Raw genomic sequence first — 23377 nt, forward strand, 5'->3', positions numbered from 1 at the left:
GGGTCTTACAGAAACATTTGCTTTATTAACAAGAATGACTGAATGAATAAGCTGTTTGTTGACCAGATTTCTTGATAAAGTATGGGCATTTTACTGGTTTTATGGTTCTTGCGTTTCAACTGGTGTGTGTGTCTGTGTGTGTGTGTGTGTGTGTGCGTTTGTGCGTGTGTGCGCGCAAATCTGTGTGTGCCAGTGAGCAAGTGAGAGAGCGAGAGGGATTACACCACGCCAAAGATGCATGTTTAACAGTTACTTATGACCATAAAATAAAGCTGTTGTTGCCATATGCACAACCAGAGCAAAATAATCTGCAATTTACTGCAAGATGTTTTCTCAAGTCTGAAGGGGGCTGAAATATCCAAATTTGGGCAGCTGCAAGACTGCACTGCATGATAAAGCTGTTGTTCTTTGTAGTATGAAAGGTGAACACCAGAATCGCGTTTGTTTTCTTCCCCAATATGATTCACTGTAATTGACACGCAGAGCCCAATAGAAGCCTTTCTTGTGTCGTTTATTGGTTAATTTGAGACAAACATCGCTATGGTTACGTTGGATTGGTGCAACGGCACGGTTGTAGAAGTCGAAACCAAAAGTGTAAAAATGGATTGCAATAAATAAAATTAGTGAGCGCCATGTAGCTCAGTGTAGCGGAATACAGTTTCTTCTTAACAAAAAATACTCATGTAAAAGTAAAAAGTATGATGTATTAAAACTATTCTCACATGTACAATTTATCCAAAGTGTTACTTGAGTAAATTTAACTAAGTAAAGCTACCCACCTCTCATCGTCACTTGCCACCATGGGGTTGAAGTCACCAACTGGCACAGGAATGTGCGCAAAAAAACGAAAACAAAAATACACATCAGCTTAACAGGGCCTGAGAGGATGCGACAAAAGGACAGTCCACTCCCAATATCCCCCGGACCTATGGCTGTGGTGTCCTTGAGCGAGACACCGATAGCCCAAACTGCTCTCCAGTCGCTGAAAGGCATCTCCTTGCTCCAGTGTGTGCCAGTAACAGTGTGTGTTTGCTCCGTCCACTACTGTTATGGGTCAAATCCAGTGGGAAAAAAATTGTTTGCATGTGTGTTCACGACAGTCACAGATGATTATTTTTCTTCTTAAACTAGAGCACACTCAGAAAGCTTGACCACCATGCCCTACTGTAAATAGTCTAGATAAATGTCAATAAATGTACAGAGTTATTGTATTGTTATGCTTTACAAGACAGATGCTGACTTGCTTGCTGTCCTTAATCATCTCTCTCCCTCTCTCACTCGCTTTCTCTCTACTAACTTCATGAAGGATAACTGCTGATGCTACACAATTACAAACTCTTTTGCCATACAGTAATGGGAGTTCAGCTGTGGAACCCCTTTAAATAGTGCTAATTCAGAATGCCCAAGACCATTCTGAGGGGTGTGTTTTTGGTGCAGGTTTAATCTTTTGGTGAACTAATGCTGAACTCTTATGGACAAGGAGGACGGCATGATTGCCCATGAGAGAGGCTGGAGAATAACGAGAATAACGTAACGTCTTTCACTGTCTTTCTCATGTTAGACGAATATTCTGCTGCTCTTCTATTCTATTCTATTATTTCTTTGTCATGCTGAAAAGATAACGGCTAATTTCTTACTATCTATGTCAGACCATTACCATCCTCAATGATTTATCGTCTCCTAAATGTTGTAGTTTGTATAAGAGAAAGATGCATCAGAATAATTATGTATTGCTTAAAAGCCTCACTTCGATGTGGAGTGAAGGGGGTTTGTGGACGTCTGTGGTAACCTAAATAATTACACACAATGGTCTCCCAGAGTGATTAATTATATGTGCATGAAGGTATTCCTTATTTTTGAGCCCCCCAAAGACAAGAACTGTTTGGGAGAGAAAGACAAGCAAAATACAAAGAAGCCCTTATCAAACGTTTTTTGACAGATTTGGGCTGTTCGCAGAGACTTGCCGACTAATATCTTTTACTTGCTGGTCAGCTAGTGCTGGGGGATTTAAAGTGAATCAGTGTTTCACTCTGGGCATAATTAACTTGACAATCTTGACAATATATTGCATCACAGCAATGGTTCATGATTAGTATGTTTTATGCCCATTGCTTGACGTAATTTCTTCACTTTCGCTTATCCTCCTGCAGAAGGCTAACCCCTGCACCAGTTCTGAGAATGTACAGTAGATGTATGAGGTGACAAAAAGGCCATTCCTACATTGGGAATATCTGCTCAAAATTGGCATAATGCAGTATAATGTTGAATACGTAAAGAATGTGGGTGGCACGGTGGACGACTGGTTAGTACATCTGCCTCACAGTTCTGAGGAGCCGGGTTCAAATCCGGCCTCGCCTGTGCGAAGTTTCCATGTTCTCCCCGTGCCTGCGTGGGTTTTCTGCGGGCACTCCGGTGTCCTCCCCCAAATCCGCAAAACCTGCATGGTAGGTTAATTGAAGACTCTAAATCGGCCATAGGTACGAATGTGAGTGCGAATGGTTATTTGTTTATATGTGCCCTGCGATTGGCTGGTGACCAGTTCAGGGTGTACCACACCTCTCATTCAGAGTCAGCTGGGATAGGCTGCAGCACTCCCGCAACCCGGGTGAGGATAAGCGGGATGGAAAATGAATGAATGAAGTAAAGGATTTGACAAGGAAATTGTGCAAAAATTCTTGCAAACTGTAGCTTATCTTATTTGGACAAGAATGATAAAAATACATAGTCTGCCCAGCCCAGATATGCTTACCAGATGAAGTTATCTGAATTTTAATCACTTCAAAAATTCACCACTCATGAATGAGTAACTGCAGACTACCACAAGAGTGAAATGTCACCTGTATCTTGTAAAACAAGTATAATACTGATTTATGATGTTCATTTTTTGTTCTGTTCTCGTCCTATACCAACGATGGTTCCAAGAAAGCCATCTCTGTTTTATGCATTTGGTGTCTTTGCAGAGTTGATTAAGGGGCTCTTCATACTGAGCACACTGCAATCATGGGCCACTGTCTGGGTTAAAGTAGCAGAGCCTTTAAATATGTTCATCCTCTTGTACTCGTCTGAAGGTGTATCATTTTTGAGTGTGCTTAACAAGTGAATACAATGTTTTTGACACCCTTGTGCTACTTGTCCTCTTCATCACTGCAGGTTTTTTCATGTCTTAAGAAGCTACAAAAGCAGTGCAAATTGCTTTCTTTGACAAAGATGTCATTCTAACTTCAGAGATGTCGTTATTGGCCTCAAAGGAAGAAATTATGGCTAGAGGGGCACACTCTTTACCAAGTTGCTTTTCTCTCATGTATGAAGTAGTTCTGAAAGATCCTTGAATCAGGCCAAGTTGAAATTGTATTTATATTACAAAAATCAGCGATTACAATGTGGCTGTAAAATTATTCATGTCAGAGAAGAAGTTATAGGGGATAGATCCAAATATACCTTTATAGTCTGACCGGTTTTGTGGTGAAGTAAGCTTGAGTCATCTGTTGGAGTTTTTCTTCATTTTGAAGGATTTGTTTTTTGCTAAAAACAAACCCCAGATGATAATGATTAATCAGCATAAAAACACCTTTTATGATATACATTTTATATATAATTATTTTAATTGACCTGCTGTTTAATGAGGTGATTTTATCACAATTATCCGATGTATTTTCATTAATAAACTGCAATTTGACCTTTTCCAGGAGTAGCATCTCTCATCTGAGCAATGCTTTTTGTGTTGTCGTCTCAGGACGCAGCATTAACTGACTTTGTCACATTGTTCCGTACTTTCTCATTAAAAAGTTACAGTAGTTTGTGCTTTGACTGCTTTATTCACTGTAGCCTTAGAGTTTATGCTCAGTTTACAATATGTTCGTGGCGGCCATGGCAGCCCCTATGAAACAGAACTCGTCATGGGACCCAAGTTTTTCTTGTTCTTTTCAGTGCTTGTCAAAGTATTTTTTTCCTCTGTGTTTTTTCTTCCATTGTCTATGCTTCCAGTTATTTTGGGAAAATGAAAGACTCCTAATTAAATTGCTGCATTTTCACTATTCCTGATGCTTATAAAAAACAAAAAAACAAAAAAACAGAGCTTTATTTAAATTAAAGAATTTTAAAGACACAGTACAGCTTTGATGCAGTATAAAAATACTGCAGCCCTTTTGGTCTCATGGTAAGACATATCAAAATTACATTCTCTGGAATTAATTTTATAGGATTTATATTTAAGTCTCATGATTTGTATTTTACTTTTTGCTGCTCGTCTGAGTCTCTGACAAAATTAGAAGGCTCTTGGCTCCCCAGAACATAGAAAGGGATGCACACAACACTCTGGCACGAGAATGGATGTGAGTGGCGTCCTAATCATCTCAACACCATCTACACGTAACGTAAAAACTATGTTAAATACTGTGCAGGGAGGTCTGAGTAGTAGAAAAGTGGGAAAGAGTAGGTGTCTCTTTGTGGACAGGCACACCCCGCGATTAATTGAGACATGGCCTGTAACAGAGTGGAGGCCACTGTTTGATGAAATACGAAAGATTTGATAGCGTTGGATTCAACCACTCACACTCCCACTGGCGCTGGGTTTTATAACACTGGAGATAAATGGTTTTCCAGTCATCCATACTCCATGGCTTTGTGATGCAGCCTATGATTCAGAAACAGACCCTGGGGAGTGTTGGGGGAAAAAAACATATCCAAGATAAAACGTACAGTTGAAATTATAATGTCAAGTGGGGTGGGATTGGTTGGAAGGAGAATAAGAGAAAGAATGGACTGAAAGCGTAACAATTTTGGCTGGCTCTTCCTTGAATGATGTGACGATGTATACTGTCAGCAACTATTCGCTGCACAAGCCTGACATCTTGTTTGTTTGTTTGTTTAGCACCATTCAGGAACTTATGAAGAGCCTTTCGACATAAATGGTAGCGTCCCTGAAATGCTTCCTTCACATTAAGTAATGGAAAACGCAATGTATGGTGCGACAATTTCTCATTTGATTTTCTGTATATGCTTACTGCCTTTGAATCCGCTGCCGAGACAATGCAAAAGGAACGCTCCTAATTCCCCAGTACTGGGAATTTGGCTACATTTAATGCTGTTCTGGATCATTTGACAGACGGTGCCTTTAGTATGGAAGACAGGAAGAGAGTAAAGAGCGCTAGATAGAAATTAAAGAGACTGAGTAATTTAAAAAGTCAAAGAAGGAATGAAAGGACTTTGAAAACAGTTGAGTTAAAAGACCCACCACCATTTAATTATCAAATAAAGTCCAGAACAAAAGAGACCTGAGTCGGAGACAAGGAAAGAGGGATATCTCCATGGAAATGTAATTAGCCAAATATCATTGGGCCACAGTTGAATTTAATGGAGAACTCAGAAACACATTGACAGGTTCCTTTGAAAGATAAAACTAAACATGGTGTCACAGTTTAGATCTTCTGTGACGTGGATCAATATGTAATTACCCCAGGGAGGCCTTCTCTTGCCATCTCGTAACTTTCTCTTTAACCCCATTTCATTTCCAGTAGAATGGGTCCGCAGTGATAGAGACAACCAGTATCCAAAACAGGCAACAATTTTTGTATTTATTCTGTGTGAATTAATTTGAACCTGTCAAAGGGCAATTAATTGTGGTATTTTCTTGTAAGATCGATTACAGGTGGACAACAGTGTCTGCCTGCTGGTAAGGTTAAAGTAAATGGTAGGACATACAGGTTAAAGTGTTGCATGGATAGAGGTTGTCCACCCCCCAACATAAATATTTCAATTTAATCTGCTATATCGATCATCTGCTGCACGATATATTTACAATATGTTGTAAGTCATAGATGGTAAATGGTAACAATGAATTTGTCCCATTTGCCCTTTTCCCCAGCCGGCTGATAAGAATCAACCGACTTTTGCTTTGGCACCCGGGACAATAATCCTTATTTTTTTTAAGTTTGGCAGTGGATTTGTGTGTTAAATTATCATTCAAAATTGGATGCGTGCTTGCTCTTACATAAAACACATGATGGGGGACTGAGAAAGCTCTGGAGGAAAAGTAGGCAAAACACCAACATTTAATTATTCGACTTCAAACACACTCATCATGCAGCTATACAGGGGTCACCATGCAGTGTGGCTTATTTCAACAAGCATTTTGTGGACACAAATGATCGAACCAGCTTGTGAAACACTCTGACAGCCCAGACCTTCACTTAGCATCCAGAACAAACAGCTGCTGTAGTCCGATTGTGTCCTATCACTGGTGACTGGCGGAGGCATACTTTGTAGTGTGTCCAAGATGACGTGGTCCCCAGTTGAATATGTGTTCTATCATTAATATTCATCAAAGAAAATATCACTGTGCTCAACATGGATCTCAATATGTGTTTCATTGGATAAATTACTCTTGGAAGTATACAAGATTGGAAAGGAAAGTGTCAACCTGCCAATCTTACATTCAATTGTCAAAATGTAATGTACATGCCCCATCTTTACCCTCTTCTTGGTATTGGGTGCTTTTATTACATGTCTGTTCCTTTTATACACAGATGTACAATAGAACTAAACAATAATACAATGTTACATCATTGTGTATAATTCATGTATTCATTCATTTCATTTTTGAATTTCTTATGCATCTATCATTTTACACTTGAGACTATGTGAGTCCCAGCCCTGGAACAATGAATCCCTCCAACTTATCATCATGGAGTACAGATACAGTAATCGTCTGTTACATAACAGGTTGTTGCTTCACGGTCCCTCTATGGTGCAGATTTTTATTTGTACAATTTGTACCATATTTTCTACAATTTGTACCATATTTTGGACCATTGCTCTTGCTCTCTCTCAATATATTATGGTTCAGCCTGCCACGATACCAAATCTTTTAGGACGATATCATTTCCAAAAAACTATCACGATAAATGATAGTATCATTTATGATTTTTATGCCACTGATCCAATTATATTATAGAGCATAATAATTCAAGTAATTCCTTTTTAAGAACAATTAACTTTCAATTCTAAAGAACATTGAACATTGGCATTCTAATGTAGAACAATGAATAAAATATGTTAGATAAATAAAACATAAAAATAAATCAGATTCAGACTGTTTGCAAAAACTGCACTTTAACAAATATTAAACATTTGGCACATAAGTATACAGTCATTAACCCACGAACTCACACAACTCAGTGCTGACGTTTTAATGATGTCACCACGATCGAGTGCGCTTTTTAGCTCCAGCCCTTAGCGCGCTAGCACATTAGCTCACAGGCTAGCGAATGCAATAAACAGTTAACTTTCCCATTGTCCCAGTTGTGTGCATTTACAGAGCAACAGCAGCTTGCTGCGTTGTGAGTGGCAACAATGAAACATTTATTGAGTCCAGAAAAAACGTCTATGTCCATTGTATTTATGGAATGATAACCCGCCCTACTCTGCCCCTGATTGGCTAGCACCAAGACGGGATTTGTACTTTTGATTCGCTGTGTGTGGAAGCTCTTCACCACCACACACACTCATACGTAGCCCAGGTCTTAAACCACGTGTCTATAGACGCAGATTGAATATGCTTCATGCGTCATTGCTCATTTTTGTGCGTCTCAGACACGGGACACACATCAAACGAGAACCATGCTTATGCATTTATTTTTGTTCCCTTTAGAGGATTTTCAATAATAACTTGCACTGCACTTATTAAATTAATTGAAATATGACATCTTTTAACATTGAAAAGTCAAATCAAGATGTGCTAGTTTCGATATGAAGGAAATGAAAACATGTATATTGAAAAAAAGAAGAAGCTCAAAATACTCATGAATTCCCATATGATAATTAATGAATATAATGTTGGACTGGAATTTTTTTTCTTGGCTAAAGCCTGCAGTTTGTTTAGACCCTGGTAATCAGCGAGTCCACCCGGAGGTTGGTAAAACTATCCACACTTGTTCATGCAAACACATACACAATCTCAGAGTCTGTATAGAGCAAGTTGCTCTGTCAGTGGACCTCATGGGGACAGTTTCAGCCAGCAGCCCCTTGAGCCCATCCCCCACCGCCCTCCATCCAAATCCTCCGAATGATCCAGTGCCCAGACATTCAGCCACTGCCTGGCTGCTTCCCAATCTTTTCAGCCCTTATGAGGTTTGCCTACACAATTGGTGCACTGAAAAAAAGGAAATGGAAAAAGCACACCAACTGTGTCAAGTTAGTGAAGGTTACATGTCGTTGAATGAATCATCCAAGTTTGAACAGCAGGTGAGGTACTACTACTGAATGTATGCAATGCAATCTTTCCTTTTGTTTGTATTAGTTGAACATGTACAATTGTCTTTGAGCAGAAGCTGATGTTTAGCTTTGATAAAAACGATTAAAGCCGCAAGGGTGCTGACACATTCCCAGAAAAAAAGACGTCTCTGTCTGATTTAAGATTGGCACTGAAATATCAAAGAGAGCTGCTAACTGGATTGATTTGTACACGCTCCCATTTCTATTTTTTGAATATTCTTTAATTATCTTGACTGTTTAAATAGAGGGCAAATGGTTCCTCCAGTGGCTTGCAAATCCATTATTGCCTGCCTAATTGGCTTGGCAAGCCTCGCCCCCTCTTCCCCTTGCTTGTTCGCTCAAAGATTAAAATCCGGTGATTCTTTAATTTGCAAATGGAAGACAGTGCAATCTAAGTAATAAGCCTTAACAAAAAGTACCGTATGTACAGTCGTTGGAATGCACAGGAAGTTTGAGTATTTTAGGATACATCACTGCATGTTTAGGCATTTGATATGCAGGGGATAGTGCATGGCAGCTGCTGCATGTATTTGAGAAAACAGCCTGTCAGCTTGCATAGATCCACCTTGCAAGCTTACATCCAACCTGTTGTTGTTTTTGCCCTGAAGGGTCTCCATGAAAAGGCAGCTGGTGGTGCTCGGTTTAGATTTAGTGGACACTCTTCACACAAGTGCACGTGAAGCAGAAGAGAGCAATGCGCTTTGTGAATGGATTAAAAGACTTTATGCCGATGAGGTGTCTCATGATGCACAGAGTGCATCCAACCCAGACGGTCTTCTTCTTCCTCCTCTTTGTCTTTGTTGAACCTTAAGGATAATGTGCACTCATGCAGTTATTCATATTGAACACAGCTATATGCAATTAGCCAGAGCGTCCTTTTATAATGATCATCTTTCATATAATGAGAAAACAGCCCGAAAACCCACAGCTTTCATTTACTCATCTTATGTTTGGCAGAGTGAAATATTGATAGGTAGGTGAGTTAAACTTTCTTGAATCATGTCCTATCCTGCACTGATAACCTTAAGAGCCTTCATGCTCAGCAACTGCAGTGTAAATGAGTGCACTTGACTCGGCCACGGTTGGTTGCTTTTGTTCTTCCGTGCGGGGAGCTCCATAAGTCGATCCCATCCACTCCCCTATACGACCAGGATGCACTTATCGCATTATCAGCAACTTGTTTCATGAAAGCTCCCCAGTTAAATTTGCATGTTCCAGATTCGACGGTTAACACACGAGCCAAGCCATCGGAAAAACAAAAGGGAAAGGCTCCCAGCACAACCCGTCGGCCTTCTTCCAACATCAATCATTCGCTGTCTGGGAGACTGCACATTCGCTCTGTGGTACAGACCAGCTGTGAAACCCTGCATCAACCTTAGCTGTGATAGATGTATTTGTAGGCATGAACAGAAGCTGAATGAATTGTAAAATATCACATTATTTTTGATGAAGAGAAAAGATTAACTGATGTGACTTTTGCCCTGGCCCCATCCATGCCAGTGTGTCGGGGGTTGTGTCGGGGGTTGGTGGTGTCCCCGGGCATCCACCGGGAGGTGGGCATCCAACGGCCTCCCCTCCACCGTTGACGATCAGCTTTTGGGATCAGCTTTTGGGACATCCATGATTGGCTTATACCAAACAAAAATATGCACCAAACAATTATATGTATTTATATATATATATATATATATATATATATATATATATATATATATATATATATATATATCCATCCATCCATCCATCCATTTTCTGAGCCGCTTCTCCTCACTAGGGTCGCGGGCGTGCTGGAGCTTATCCCAGCTATTATCGGGCAGGAGGCGGGGTACACCCTGAACTGGTTCCCAGCCAATCGCAGGGCACATACAAACAAACAACCATTCGCACTCACATTCACAACTACGGGCAATTTTAGAGTCTCCAATTCATGCATGTTTTTGGGATGTGGGAGGAAACCGGAGTGCCCGGAGAAAACCCACACAGGCACGGGGAGAACATGCAAACGCCACACAAGCGGGGTCGGTGATTAAACCCAGGTCCTCAGGACTGTGAGGCTGATGCTCTAACCAGTCGTCCACCCTGCCGCCCGAAAAAAATGTTTTTAAAAATATATATATATATTTATAATTGTATATATACATATCATATCATCCTGCACATTGATCTGTAATGTTAGCATTCTATTAGCATAAATTTCATATGACTATATTATATATACCGTAATTTCTCATGTATAATGTGCATCCATGTATACTACGGACCCCCAAACTTGACCTCAAAATTCTGGAAAACCCTTTTACCTATGTATAATACATTTTCACAATGCATGGTTTTGCTTCTAGCCATATGATCAAAACATGAAGTACTATCTGTATTTTGTTAGTTTTTTTTAAATAATTATTCTGAAGTTAAGCACTGTATTTGAACACGTAATAATTTTTATTTACTTTCTCTTATTTTGAAATTCACTACTACTAAAAGTAAATGAGAAAACACAGTTGTGCTCATATGTTTGATTACCCAGGCAGAATTTGTAAGATGGGTAAAATGTTTTAAAGAAAACATCAAGGGCCAGGCAAAACACGTTTAATTTTATTTTAATGGGATTCAAATTCAACTGTAAATCATTTCATAAAAGCATTATCATCAAACAAAACATAACTATAAATATATTAAATGAGGGTTGTTGTTCAGTCATCGGTCGTATTAAAAAAAAACAATATTTTGCAAATTGTGCCAGGGTATATAAACTTATGAGCACAACTGTACATATTATATACTCATACGTACCCCTGCATCTTGGAATTAAAGTGTAGGCTACACATTTTTCATAACCACTAGGTGGTGGTGGCATATTTGAATGAAAGTGTACACCTTTCTCATAACCTCTAGATGGCGGCCTTCATTTATAAAATGGGGACTTTTTTTTTTTTTCATTTTCCTCTATACCTATGTATAATGCGCAACATGGACTTTTGACATTTTTTGGGGGGCAAAATGCGCATTATACACGCGAAATTATGGTATTTGCAAATATTATGGGTGGCATGGTGGGCGACTGGTTAGCACATCTGCTTCACAGTTCTGAGGACCCAGGTTCAAATCCGGCCTCGCATGTGTGGACTTTGCATGTTCTCCCCGTGCCTGCATCGGTTTTCTCTGGGTACTCCAGTTTCCCCCCTCATCCCAAAAACATCCATGGTAGGTTAATTGAAGACTCTAAATTGCCCATAGGTGTCAATGTGCGTGCAAATGGTTGTTTGTTTCTATGTGCCCTGCGATTGGCTGGTGACCAGTTCAGGGTGTAGCCCGCCTCTCACCCGAAGATAGCTGGGATAGGCTCCAGCACGCCTGTGACCCTAGTGAAGATAAGCGGTACGGAAAATGAATGAATGAATATTATACTAATAACCCATCCCTGTTACTTTCAGTCCTGTTATTTAAATGCCTGCTTTGCTGCTTTAACAGCTGCTCTCCTAATAGAATGCTCTCTATGAGACACAATTTTCTTTTATGATTTTATGATTAAAGTTTTTTTTTTTTTAATGATAGCCATATTAATGTTTGTTTGTTTGTTTGTTTTGCTGCTGTAAAATTGAACAGTCTTTCATCTGCCTATTATTATCGAAATATTATGAGAGAATTAATTAATTAATTCACAACCATTACCTTCTTCAGCTAAATAGATTTTTTGATGCATCTGAGATTTTTTGGTTTCCCCAAAATTATTCTTACATATTTGCTGTACTGTATATTAGCTTTATTGTTAGCTAAATATAAGCTTTATTGTTGGCTAAATATCTTAACATCATGTAGTGAGATAGTCGTACTATGCTACATCCTGTAGCCATTTATTTTTCTCTTGTTTTCACAGTCACAATCGGAATGTGAATATGTGAATATTTACGAGCAGGCACACTCATTCTGGGAGCATAACACATGATGAGAGTTAATATTTATTTGTTCATGATAAACATTTCTGTCAAAATGAAATACAGGGTGTGTGTGAAAATGTGCACAGCAAGGACAAAACCAATTTCTAGCATGATTACTGGAGTGACACCCGCGTGGCACAACAAACCATGTACGCTTTCCCTTCCTCTCCATCCTCGCTTGTCTCATTAGCTTTCATGCATTTTCTTGGCCCATTCATTGTTTATGCAGGGTAATTTCTGCTTCAGTGTTTCCAATTTCTCACCACATCTTGTTGACATTATGTTATCACACTGTCAATGTGTTCTATAGCCATATGAATGTCATTTGAATGCATTCCGACCTCCTAGATTTGTTGTGGACCTGCTGGAATCTGGCAGAAATAGCTTGCTGTGCCAGTTAGCCAGATGGGAACTAAGATGAGAACATTCTCCCAAACATGACAACATTTTACCTTTGAACCCTGATGCCGCAAATGTCTTGATATTTTGTGCTTTGGAAATCCAGGTTTAATCTGAGGAAGAAAACAGCACCTCGGTTTAGGCCTCCTTTGTGTAGTTTGCATGTTTGTGTGAGTTTTCGTTGGGTACTCGGGCTTCCTCCCACATTCCAAACACATTATGGTAGGTTAATTAAAAACTCTAAAATGCCCATGGGTAAAAATGGTTGTTGTTTACATATGCACTGGGATTGACTCGCGAAAAGTCCACCCGAAGGTGGAGGTAGGCTACGCTCTTGTCCACCAGGGTGAACCCCAACGTAGAGGCAACGAGCCGGGGTCAATTCCCACACCTGCTTGGCACCTCTCACCATGGGCAACTCCAGAGTAGGAGTGAGTCCCCTCTCAAGAGGACTGGTACCAGAGCTCAAGTTGTGTGTGTAGGTGAGCCCGACTATATCTCGGCCGAACTTCTCAACCGCACACACTGGCTCGGCGTCCTTCCCTGCCAGAGGTGACATTCCACTTCCCTAGAGCCAACTTCTGTAGCCGGGAATTAGAACACCAAAGCCTTGAAAACGCCACCGAGCTCGTTTTACACATGATTCCTTTGGCCCTTTCCACAGGTGGTGAGCCCATGGGAAGGGGAACCCACGTTGCCTCTTCGGGCTGTGCAGGCCCGGCCATTAGTCGCTCACCATTGAACCATACCATGCCTGGCTCCAGAGGGGGGCCCGGTGACCCATGCCCGGGCGAGGGAAAATGGCGTCTAACCGTATTACATGTTGTATATTAAACCTCTCTTTTTTGAAACTGTCCCTTTGTTTTGGAGTCGTACATTTTGGGGTCCTATCCTCTGTTCCGTTCATGACAGAACGAACTGGCCATATCATGGACCCAGCAGACTCAGACCCAGTGCGCAAAGCCCTTCAAGTGAAGGGTCAACGCCTCTCAAAGCAGGATGAGCAGCTTACTGCCCTCCACCTTCATCTAGAGGGACTGTCAGAGCATCAGGATAAAATGAGGAGACAGGTGGCCTCACAGTTTGAAGTTATTATGAAAATGATTCAGAAGAAGGAACCAGTTGGCACAACACCCGATACCGCCACGGTACCAACGTTTTCATGTGAAGCAGTTACCATGCAGCAACCTGCCACCTCCGCTACTGTCTGCCCACAGCTCTCTCGACCAGATAGGATTCTGGGAATATTAAGCCGTTCATCACTCAGTGCGAACTCCACTTTGAGTTGCAGGCAGCTGCCTTCCCCACCGGGTGGGCGAAAATCACTTTTGTCATTTCCCACCTGACTGGTTGTGTGGAGGCATGGGCTACTGCTGAAAGGAGCTGCAATTCCGTCGCGTGTCATTCGTGGGCTTTTTCGTAAAGACTATGGAGCAAATTTTTCAGTTTTCCACACCAGATCGTGAGGCAGCTGGCTCCCTTGTCACCTTAAACCAAGGCAAGTGCAGGGTTTCAGATTATGCGATTGAGTTTCGCATTCTAGCAGCTGAGAGTCAGAGGAATAATAGGGCACTGCTCGATGCATTTTTTTCAAGGACTATCCCCCGCCGTCAAGGATCATTTGGTCCCGCTAGACCTGCCGACCGACTTGGACACTCTCATCGCTTTTGCCGTAAAGATCGACAAGCGGCTTTTTGATTGCGAGCTGGACGAGTTCGGCGGAGGGCTGCATCACCGCGCACTTGGAAGACGAGCAGAGGTGACCAGCCAAACCAATGCAGATCCCCTGTTTCCGGTCTCAATCCACTGGCTAGCCTCACCACGGATGAACCCATGCAACTACGCAGGTTCCGTCTCTCCCCTGACGAACATCAACGCCGGCTGATAGTTCTACTGCGGGCAATTGGGTCATTCCGTGAGCAACTGTCACGTCAAGGTTGCCGGTAGCAAGGGCACAGGAGTGGTGAGTCAAAATGTCATTAAGGAAGACCCTGCCCGGGTTCTTCCTAAAGTGACACTATGCTCTCCTGATCAAGAAATTCATACACCTGTATTAATTGACTCTGGTTCTGACGCAAACTTACTCAACTCCCTCCTCGTGAGACAGATGTACCTTAGAACCTTTCAAATACAACGCCACCACAACACCTATGCTGCAGACCGCAGTTTTATGGGCAAGATCAGTCACCGCACCCAAACACTCGCATTGACATTTCCTGAATCTCACTCGGAACACATGAGTTTTCATGTTTTTGACGCCATGAATCATGACCTTATTTTAGGGAACCCATGGCTAAAATTACATAACCCCCACATTGACTGGTCCTCTGGTCAGGTTATGTCATGGGCAGCAATTGGATCCAGAACTCTTTCAAGCCTCCATGTGATGTTCAGGGCTATGTTTCAAATGACAATCCACAGACCAAGTTATGTCAAGTGCCCACCTGTTACAAGGACATTAAAGACGTTTTTTCCAAGTCCAAGGCCAAATCCCTTCCACCCTACAGACCTTATGACTGTGCAGTTGTGTTGCTGCCTGGAACCACACCCCCACGAGGGAGGTTATTCTCTCTTTCAGGGCCGGAACACAAGGCTATGAAGGAGTATGAGGATGAAAAAACTCCGGCCAAAAAAAAAAAAAAAAAAACTCCGGCCAAAAACTCCCCCACAGCTTGATGGCGCCTACCAGTGTGGCCGCCTCGGTAACGCGCTCTCTAGTATTGTCTTTGTTTTTGTGTTTTTCGTCCGTCTTTGGAGACCTTACACGACTCACTTACACAAGGGGAGACCTGCTAACCATCAAGGAGGCTACTCCGGACTTTCTGTCACCAACTTTCGAAAATCCGCTCAGTTTTTTCCCCGAGTTACTCACCGGAGCGGCGTCCGCGGTTTTCGGCGCATGGATGCGGAAGCGGCGCCACAGAGGAAAACGAGCCGGAATTCAGGTGAAACTCCACAAGAGAGGACACAGATTGGCGTTCCCGTCGATCCACCTCGCGAATGTACGCTCCCTACCCAACAAAATGGACGAGCTTCATCTTCTGTTAAAGACCAGTAAAGACTTCGGACGTTCCGCGGCCATGTGCTTCACGGAGACCTGGCTTTGCGACGCCGTACCCGATGGCGCCGTCACGCTTCCCGGCTTCAACATTCATCGAGCGGACCGCGACATGGAATCATCGGGAAAAACGAAGGGCGGCGGGATATGCCTCCATATAAACGAAAAATGGTGTACGGACGTCACGGTGCTCAGCACACACTGCAGCCCGCATTTGGAGTCGCTGTTTCTGAACTGTAAACCATTTTACGCGCCACGTGAGTTTGCATCGTTTATACTGGCTGGAGTCTATATCACACCGCAAGCTAACACGAGCGCCGCATTGCTAACGCTCGCCGAACAAGTCAACGAAATTGAAAAAAAACACCCTGACTCACCCCTCATTATTCTCGGGGACTTTAACAAAGCTAAACTCAACCACGAACTCCCTAAATACAAGCAGCACATCGACTGTCCTACCAGGGAAAATAATACTTTAGACCACTGCTACACTACGGTAAAAAACGCATACCGTGCTATACCTCGTGCAGCCCTGGGCTCGTCTGATCACTGCTTAATTCACTTAATACCGACGTACAAGCAAGTACTTAAATGTGCGAAGCCTACAGTGAAAACAGTCAAAAAGTGGACCAATGAAGCAAAGATGGAACTTCAAAGCTGTTTAGACTGCACAGACTGGAGTGTCTTTGAAAATTCAGCTGGCAGCCTGGATGAATATACGGACACTGTCACATCCTATATCAGTTTCTGTGAAGAGGTTTGTGTACCAACAAAATCATTTCGGACATTCAACAACAACAAGCCGTGGTTCACTGCTAAACTTAAGCAGCTTCGCCAAGCTAAGGAAGATGCATATCAGAGCGGGGACAGGGCCCTGTATAATCGAGCTAGAAACCAGCTTACTAAAGAAATTAACATTGCAAAGAGGATCTATGCAGCAAAGTTGGAAAAACAGTTTAGCGCGAACGACTCGAAATCAGTCTGGCGTGCATTCCAATCGCTGACTAATTACAAGCGACGATCCCCCCAAGCTGAGAAAAATAGCACACTAGCCAACGACTTGAATACCTTCTATTGCAGATTTGAAAAGGACAGTTTCACTCCACACACCCACCCGGCCGCACCCGCGACCACAACCACACCTCTGACTTCTGCGTTAACCATCCATGAACAGGATGTGAGACGCATCTTCAAACAACAGAAGATTAACAAAGCAACAGGACCGGACCATGTGTCCCCATCCTGCCTCAAAGTCTGCGCGGACCAGCTCGCTCCAGTCTTCACTCAGATCTTTAACAGATCTTTGGAAATGTGCGAAGTTCCATCCTGCTTCAAACGCTCCACCATCATTCCAGTCCCCAAGAAACCTGCAATCTCTAGTCTGAATGACTACAGGCCTGTCGCTTTGACATCTGTGGTCATGAAGTCCTTTGAACGTCTCGTGCTGGACCACCTCAAGAGTGTCACAGGTCCCCTGCTGGACCCCCTGCAGTTTGCCTACCAAGCGAACAGGTCTGCGGATGATGCAGTCAACATGGGACTGCACTTCATCCTAGAACACCTCGACAGTGCAGGGACCTACGCGAGGATCCTGTTCGTGGACTTCAGCTCAGCGTTCAACACCATCATCCCTGAACTCCTTTCAACCAAGCTTCTCCAGCTCAGCGTCTCACCTGCCATCTGCCAGTGGATTTACAGCTTTCTGACGGGCAGGACACAGCAGGTCAGGCTGGGGGAGGCCACCTCATCCACACGCAGCATCAGCACTGGGGCGCCCCAAGGTTGTGTCCTCTCTCCGCTGCTCTTCTCTCTCTACACGAACGACTGCACCTCAGCGAACCCGACTGTCAAGCTCCTGAAGTTTGCAGATGACACCACTGTCATCGGCCTCATCAAGGACGGTGACGAGTCTGCATATCGACAGGAAGCGGAGCGGCTGGAGCTGTGGTGCGGGCGACACAACCTGGAGCTGAACACGCTCAAGACGGTAGAGATGATCGTGGACTTCAGGAGGCATCCTTCGCCACAGCTGCCCCTCACGTTGTCCAGCTGCCTTGTGTCAACCGTCGAGACCTTCAAGTTCCTGGGAATTACAATCTCTCAGGACCTGAAGTGGGCGAACAACATCAACTCCGTCCTCAAAAAGGCCCAGCAGAGGATGTACTTCCTGCGGCTTCTGAGAAAGCACGGCCTGCCACCGGAGCTGCTGAGACAGTTCTACACAGCGGTCATCGAATCGGTCCTGTGTTCTTCCATCACAGTCTGGTTTGGTGCTGCTACAAAAAAGGACAAACTCCGACTGCAACGGACAATCAAAACTGCTGAAAGGATTGTCGGTACCCCCCTACTCACCATTGAGGACTTGCACGCTGCCAGAACTAAGACAAGGGCGTGCAAAATCCTCTCGGACCGTCTGCACCCCGGTCACCAGCTCTTCCAGCTCCTTCCCTCAGGTAGGCGCTACCGATCAACGCAAACTAGAACTAGTAGACATTCCAACAGCTTCTTCCCTCTTGCGATCAACTTCTTAAACACCTAACCTATAATTCCATTACAACAAGCTGGCAATTTTTTGACTTGAGTTCGTTGTCACATTTCTGTGGGGCCAATTATTTATTACTTGTGCACTCACTGTAGTTGTCTCGCCATGCTGCACTATTTGCATATACTGGCCACTCATGCCAGAGTAGCATCTGCTCCATTTGCACACTGATTGAGGAGTATCTGTAACATTTGCACAACCGACATTGTCCCAGATGATCGCACTACTCGTCACTTTAAACCGCATACACTCCTTGAAGTCTCAGCGCCCTTTGCACAATGGTCATTGCACCGGACTATTGCAATATTAGTCGTTCGAACTGCTCTAAGTGCTAGAGGACTCTGCATCTTTTTGCACAATTGTTTTTTGTCAATGTCTTTATGTCCCCAAAGTGTTCTGTAAATTGACTGTTTGTTGTACTAGAGCGGCTCCAACTACCGGAGACAAATTCCTTGTGTGTTTTGGACATACTTGGCAAATAAAGATGATTCTGATTCTGATTCTGATTACTGGCAGCCGGGATTATTCGCCCATCTTCATCCCCTGCGGGAGCCGGATTTTTCTTTGTGAAGAAGGACAAGACTCTGTGACCCTGTATCGATTACCGGTCTCTCAACTGTGAAAAACAGGTACCCTCTTCCTCTCATCTCCACCGCCTTTGGATTCCTGGAGGGAGCCAAGGTTTTCACCAAACTAGATTTAAGAAATGCATATCATCTTGTCAGGATAAGGGGGGGGGGGGGGGGGGGGATGAATGGAAAACAGCATTCAACACACCAACGGGACATTACGAGTATTTGGTGATGCCTTTTGGACTAACTAACGCTCCAGCTGTGTTCCAGAACTTTGTCAATGAAGTCTTCCGTGACATGTTGAATGTGTACGTTTTTGTATATTTGGACGATATTTTGATATTCTACCCAGATGAGGAGACTCACATCATTCATGTCCGCTCTGTGTTGCAGCAGTTACTGCAGAATGAACTATATGTCAAGTCTGAGAAATGTGAGTACCACAAGGCGTCCATTTCTTTTCTGGGGTTCGTGCTGGCTTCAGGTGAAATCAAAATGGACCCTTGCAAAGTTGATGCCGTGACTAATTGGCCCACTCCCACGTCACGCAAAGACGTACAAAGGTTCTTAGGGTTCGCTAATTTCTACAGAAAGTTCATTAGAAATTTCAGTTCTATAGCCTCACCTTTGCATGATCTTACCTCGGCACACAGACCTTTTGTATGGAACCCGCTTTGTCAGGCAGCTTTTCAGAAACTTAAATCGAGCTTTACCTCCGCTCCCATTCTCACTTTGCCAGATCTCAAACAGCAGTTTCTGGTAGAAGATGATGCGTCTGATGCTGGTATAGGAGTAGTGCTCTCCCAGAAATGTCTCAAGGATGGTAAATTACATCCTTGAGCTTATCTCTCTAAAAAACTGACCCCAGCCGAGAGAAATTATGACATTGGTGACCGTGAACTGCTGGCAGTCAAGGTGGCTTTGGTGGAGTGGAGGCACTGGCTAGAGGGGGCACATACTCCGTTTTTTGTATGGACAGATCACAAGAACCTGGAATAGCTTAAATCTGCCAAGAGATTAAATGTGAGGCAGGCTAGATGGGCTCTGTTCTTCACTAGATTCAATTTCACGTTTTCCTACCGACCTGGTTCTAAAAATGGTAAACCACATGCTTTATCGCGCATTTTCTGCGCAGAGAATTCTTTGTCCGACCCTAAAACCATTTTGCCCAAGTCATGTTTCGTTTCTGCTTTTGTTTGGGACATTGAGGCTGCGGTAAAGGAGGCTCTGAAGAACACACTTAGCCCTGACAATTGCCCTGAAAACAGGCTTTATGTGGTTCCGACCTTAAGAGGAAGAGTCATCTACTGGGCTCACACTAACCGGACTGTATGTCACCCAGGCATTGCCAAGACTCAATCTGTGGTCGAACAGCGCTTTTGGTGGCCCAATGTTAGAAGGGATGTTACCAATTATGTCAATGCTTGCCATGTATGTGCCGCTACAAGTCCTCTCGTAAACGTCCTTCTGGGGAGTTGTGACCCCTGCCAATACCACAACGTCCTTGGTCAGACATTTCCATAGACTTTGTGACAGGATTACCGGCCTCGAAAGGAAATACCACCATTCTCACAGTCGTGGACAGGTTCTCTAAGATGGCACACTTCATTGCACTTCCGAAACGCCCCTCAGCTAAAGACACTGCCGAGTTAATGATAAGTTCCATGGTTTCCCCCAGAATACCCAGAATGTGGTATCTGATCGGGGTTTTGCGATCTCGTAGGTGCTACCATCAGTCTGTCATCTGGGTTTCACCCTGAAACCAACGGACAAACCCAGAGGCTGAACCAGGACCTAGAGACTGGGCTCCGATGTCTTGCTTCACAGGAGCCACGATCTGGTCTCAGAAACTGGCTTGGGTCGAATTCTCTCACAATTCCCTACCATCTGCATCCACTGGTCTATCGCCTTTTCACGTTGTGCATGGTTACCAACCATCTCTATTTCCTGTCATAGCCCCAGAGTCCACAATTCCAGCAGCATGGACCTTGGTGAGACGCTGCAGTAGGACCTGGGAGCGAGCCCGCCAGATGCTGCTGCCCCAGGGACGGTCCTACAAGACCGCTGCTGACCGTCGGAGGACACCGGCCCCGAACTACAAAGTGGGTCAGCGAGTTTGGCTCTCTACCAAACATATTCCACTCCGGGTGGAGTCGAGGAAGCTCGTCCCAGGTTCGTTGGGCCCTTCCCCATCACAAAGATCATCAACCCTGTCACCGTGAAGCTTAGGCTCCCAAGGTCGATGTGGGTCCACCCTGCTTTTCATGTCAGCCTGCTCAAGCCCTCCCGGGAATTCCCTCTGGTCCCGCCTTCCAGGCCCCCTCCTCCCCCCCGGTTCGTGGATGGGGGCCCTGTCTTCACTGTGAGGCAGTTGTTGTCGTCTCGTCGGAGGGGGAGGGGGTTTCAATATCTGGTGGACTGGGAGGGCTACGGGGCTGAGGAACGTTCATGGGTGCCGTCTGCGTTTATCGTGGATGACTCGCTCATTCGGGACTTCCACGTTGTGCTCCGGGGCCGTCTGGGGCTGGCTGTTAAGGGGGGGGGTTCTGTCATGGGTGTGTGTTCCGGTTGTTGTTTTCCCCCTGTCTCGTTCACACCTGCTCCTAAGAGCATCTTCATACCCCTTGCATTTAACCTCGTGTCTCATTCTTTCTAATCGCCAGTTCGTTGTACCTTGTCGTCGCGTTCCAGCATTCCTTGTTTCCACGTCAAAGACTCACAGTAAGACTAGACCTTGTTCCGATTATCGACCTCGCCTTTTTGCCTCACGTTTTTGGATACTGTTGCCTTTTTTGGATTGCCTGCCTGTGTACCAACCTCTGCCCATATATTAAACCTCTCTTTTTGTTTTGGAGTCGTGGATTTTTGTGTCCTATCCTCTGTTTCGTTCATGACACAGAGTAATTAAAGAATTAAAAAATAACCAGCGGGAGTATTTCAAATTCCACTGTTGCACATCAAAACTGTTCCAGCACAAAAGGCATACAGATCTACCATTCTGGATGGCCATGCACCTGAACAGGACAGGTTATTAAAAAAAACAAAAAAAAAACATCCAGAGTTGGGGTCAGCAGTGCCCTATCCCCATGCTACAAAGTGTTGGTGGTTGCATTGCTTCCCTTTCCTGAGATGCCAGATGTTGGACCAGAATTCCCTCGAAGCTTTCAGGAAGTCATTATCCATACCCTCACCGAACTCCTCCCATGCCCGTGTTTTTGCCTCAACGACGACCAAAGGTGCATTCCACTTGGCCTGCAGATACCCGTATTTCATCCAGACATCCATTTTCTTTTCCGCTTATCCTCACAAGGGTCGCGGGCCCCTGGAGTCTATCCTGGCTATCTTCGGGCGGGAGGCGGGGTACACCCTGAACCGGTCGGCAGCCAATCGCAGGGCACATAGAAGCAAACAACCACTCACACTTGCGTTCACACCTACGGGCAATTTAAAGTCTTCAATCAACCTACCACGCATGTTTTTGGGATGTGGGAGGAAACCGGAGTGCCCAGAGAAAACCCACCCAGGCACGGGGAGAACATGCAAACTCCACACAGGCGGAGCTGGGATTTGAACCCCGGGCCCCAGAACTGTGATGCAGATGTGCTAACCAGTCGCCCATCTATAGGATTAATCCCTAAATTAAATAAAGATTTTGACTGTCATAACGTGTGACTTGTGACGTTACCTATGCTGGTCACTTTGTATTGTATACAAAATCAATAGCAGTGTCAAATCAATCTCAAGGGCAAAGTTGTGATACTTGTTCCTTTTGGTTCCTCATGGTCATTTCTTCAAATATTTTGTCGTGTCAATGACTTACCATTAGCATTGCAAAATATTGGAAGAAGTGACCATAAATTAAGCACAATATTTTTCCATTACGTAATAGATGTTATGCAAGTACTTTCCATCTTTTCCAGACAAACTAAATAAATTATTGTTGTTCCATAACATTTGTAAAAATAAAACAGCAAGTGGGGTTCATGCAAAAGATATTGTAGTTAAATTTAGTGTGAACCTTCATTTGCATTAATGACTTAACCCTAGACCGAATTATCATATGATGCTTTATACAGTTGATTTATCATAATAGCATTGGAGTTTGCATGAACCTATTAGCTTTTATTGAGTAATGCAGTCGTATGCCTTTATACACACACACACACACACACACACACGCACACATGCACACACATATATATTTGTATTTGTGTGCCGATTGATAGGGGACAAGAACCCTGCTGCCTCAGGGTTTTTATTGCCGTATTCCAGACAAAATTCCTCTGATTTTGGCCTGCCCATTTCCACGGGATAGTCCACTCTTAATGCGATTACAGTGTCTAAGACTTTAAGATAAATCCATGCATCAACATGGCTAATTTCAGAGAGGTGGCATACATACCACATCCGCTTATTACCATTCTCCACATGCTAAAAAAAGGCCAGAAGAGTTTACTTATTACCACACAATACAGACTAAGTGGAAAATCTCTTCGACATGGCGGGCCACCATATGCTTGCTTTAATTTGATTTTCCTTTACGGTTCTTGTTAAGTGCTTTAACATTTCTTGTTCTGGAGTGAAAAGGGTAACACTTTTA

The sequence above is a fragment of the Phycodurus eques genome, chromosome 1 (genome assembly GCF_024500275.1).
Source record: "Phycodurus eques isolate BA_2022a chromosome 1, UOR_Pequ_1.1, whole genome shotgun sequence".
Lineage (NCBI taxonomy): Eukaryota > Metazoa > Chordata > Actinopteri > Syngnathiformes > Syngnathidae > Phycodurus > Phycodurus eques.